The sequence below is a fragment of the Brassica oleracea genome, chromosome C2 (assembly GCF_000695525.1).
Source record: "Brassica oleracea var. oleracea cultivar TO1000 chromosome C2, BOL, whole genome shotgun sequence".
NCBI classification, from domain to species: Eukaryota; Viridiplantae; Streptophyta; class Magnoliopsida; order Brassicales; family Brassicaceae; genus Brassica; species Brassica oleracea.
The window spans coordinates 29,217,488-29,220,548 of record NC_027749.1 but is presented as its reverse complement, the minus strand read 5'-3'; the positions used below and the strand labels follow the sequence as shown (position 1 = coordinate 29,220,548).

General features: G+C 36.6%; 1 long non-coding RNA gene across 2 annotated transcripts; it reads left to right on the top strand.

Moving 5' to 3' along the window:
• The first annotated feature begins 971 nt into the window (after positions 1-971).
• On the top strand, positions 972-3,061 carry LOC106326089. Of its 2 annotated transcripts, none has more exons than XR_001267136.1 (6): positions 972-1,109; positions 1,190-1,570; positions 1,660-1,779; positions 1,886-1,974; positions 2,093-2,161; positions 2,243-3,061. It is a non-coding gene; the product is annotated as an uncharacterized LOC106326089 (long non-coding RNA). The 2 variants fall into 2 exon arrangements; XR_001267135.1 differs by having other exon boundaries at positions 2,237-3,061.

Genomic DNA, 3,061 nt, shown 5'->3' with positions numbered 1-3,061 from the left:
ATCATTAAATCCAAAGACCAGCATCCACAAAAGGTGAAGAACATAGTATACAAGGAGATCTTCAACCGTCTCTGTACCCATGAAAGTAAGTAAAATTCCACATCTAAAACCTAATTCCATACTTTTTTCAGTTATTACTTATCTAATTATTCACATGTTTATCGTACTCAGTGTTCTAGCGATCACCCTAAACGGCTGAAAGCTAAACTTTATCTTCATGATTGTTATATCACTACTTCAAGGTATGTCAACTTACACTATGAAATATATACGTTGATGTATATTATCAAGATATGCTCACTGATTGACCTCTAAATGATTTCAGGCTCTCACTTGGAGAGATCTCATCACCTCCACACAACTTCTTTTTCGGATGTTCACCATTCTATCTATACTTTAATACATTTCATCTTTTCTATTTTTTTTAAAGTTAGAATTTACATGAAATTACTCGCATACTTTTGCTAACACACATGTTTTACATCTATCACAAGATTTCCAATCTCAAAGTTAGTAAGACTCGGAAATTTTTCCGCGCGTAGCGCGGACGAAGCATCTAGTAAGAAATAAAAGCAGACTATCTAACAATACTAAAAGTTGTTAATACTCAATATCTAGACTATCCACGTCGTTCTAAAAAATCATCCAATTAAAACATAAGTAATTGACACATCCTCTTTTCTTCCATCGACGACCCCTTTCCCAAACAGTTATTGTTTCCGCTTCGTCTTCCCTGCTGAACCCCTCTTTAAGTATACTCCAGTTCCAGTCAATCGGTTCCTCTTTCTGACCTTATCTTTTCAACAAAACGTATGTTGAACTTTTTCCTGCTCTAGAGTCACCTTTTTAAACTTCAGGATTCTGAAACTCTAAATCAAGCTTCTTAAGGTACGTTATTAAATCGACTTTTGCATTCACGAACGCAAACATTTGAGTGGTTCTCTCAGAAATCATGTTTCTTTGTATTGTAGATTGGAATTGTGTTCTTTTTTTGTTGAATGAGAAAAATAGGAGAAAATGATTATAAGCGGTTCAGTTAAGCAGAACCAAGAAAATTACAAAGAGATTGAGGCAAAGATCTATTTGATGTTCTCTCTAATGATGTCATGGTAAAAAACTCTGATTCAAAAGTACTAAGTTTAAAGACTTCTTTTCTTTTAACACTAAAGACTTTTGTTTTGTGTTCCAGCAGAGACAGACGCAAGACTTGCAAAAAAGATCTTGAATGCTAAAAGGAAAAGCACAGAGGAACCGAAGGCTTTCGTAGAGATCTCTTGCACAACTTCTCCCCATCATTTAGTTTATTTGAGGAAAGCTTATTGTTTACTCCTTGATTCATCCTTTGCAGAACACACTGCTTCATCTATTCCTTATCCTCCTGCAAATTTTTTTTTTTTTTTGGTATCATACATTTTAACTTACAAAATTGCTTCCTTTTTTTTCTTTTAGTAGGCTCAGAAGAAGCACAAGTATGAATGTGTGATGGTGTGAAACCAAAGAGACAATGAAAAGAAAGGAGGAACATAGAAAGAAGATATGGAGAAGTCAAAGAAAGGACTTTTGATAAAAGGTAAAAGTGCTTCCTTTGTTTCACAACCTAAAGGTTCAGACTGTTGCAGCGCTTTTCTACCATTAAATATCCATTGTTTATCATCGCAGTGTGTGCAGTCTATAGTGCATGGAGTTATGTCAGATGATGTTGCTCGGTTACTGAATCGTGCTCGCCACTACTCAGCTGTGCGCTTACATGGCTTATATCAACCGGGAATATAAGAAAAGGTAGTATGTTTTATTTCTTCTTCGATGTGCATGTCTCTCCACCATTATTAGTTGCTAGATACTCATAAGCAAGAAGAACGTATATTGAGTTTGTGAGCTTTGTTAGGCGATACTGATCCTTCCCGAAAAGTATATGGAGAATGAGATGGTAGTTGAAGCTTTTAAGAGACTTTAGAGGTGATGTTAGAGATGGGTGTAAGTCTTGATATTTATTTGTCCATTTTTCCATTCACAAGAGAATAGTTGAGTTTGCGAGTTGATTCTTTTGATGATTGCACTCAGAAGGACTTAAACAAGCCAGTGATTTTTGCAGAGAAAGAGTTGGAGGCAGGAGAGGAAGACTAGGAAGTGATGCAGCTCCTTCCGTGAGACACCTACCAAAGTAAGTGTTATTGACTTAGCTCACTTTCGTATTAACGTGGTGTCGGTATTTATCATCTAATTATATCATACTTAGTGGCAGCCAAAACCAACATGGAGGTGTTGTTAGAGATGGTTGAGGCAGAGGCCTGTCTGGTGGTGGCAAAGACAATAAAGATGGCCTAGCTAAAGATTGTCGTGCTTAGAAGTGGGACTGAAAAAATGGAATAAAAAGCTCTAAAATGGTATTAGGAAGAACGTGTAGATAACAATAGCTTAAGGTTTTTTACATTTGTGGATCATCAGGTGAACACGCTCCTGTCTCTAGGATCAGCCGAAGCTAGATCCTTTGTTGCTCAGACTTAAGCAGTGATCGTTTTCGTAATTCAGTGGCTACAGGAGGTGGCTGAAGGAACAACAGAGGTTGTTTAATTAAGTGTGGCGACTCAAGAGCACCTGACCGATAGTGAGCTTAGGATGTTTGTTGATGTGCATGGAGAGGAATACAGTTCAAAGCAACGTCAGAGAAATAACGTTTACCCGCATTTGAGTCTTCTCTCCATTTTTTTCTTTTGCAAAGATTTATGTATGAAAAAATGGAGAAAGTAAAATGATTCAGAAGAGAATCTACAGTTCTATTCAGAGAAAGGTCGAAGATCATGGCTGGTTTGGTGAATATTGAGTCTTCAGCTAAGTTCTACTAAAAACAATTTTTTCACAACTTACAACGATAGTTATCCTGATATTTAGTCCAGGCTGGATTACAAATCTTTCATTTAGTTTCCAATAGCTAATCGCACATTTAATTTTCAGAGGTCTGTGCTAATGTTGATGTGTGTGTGTGTGTTGATCATTTGGACAGGACCAAACTACTTTGAGATTGATTTGGATATGCACAAGTTCAATTACATATACAGGAAAA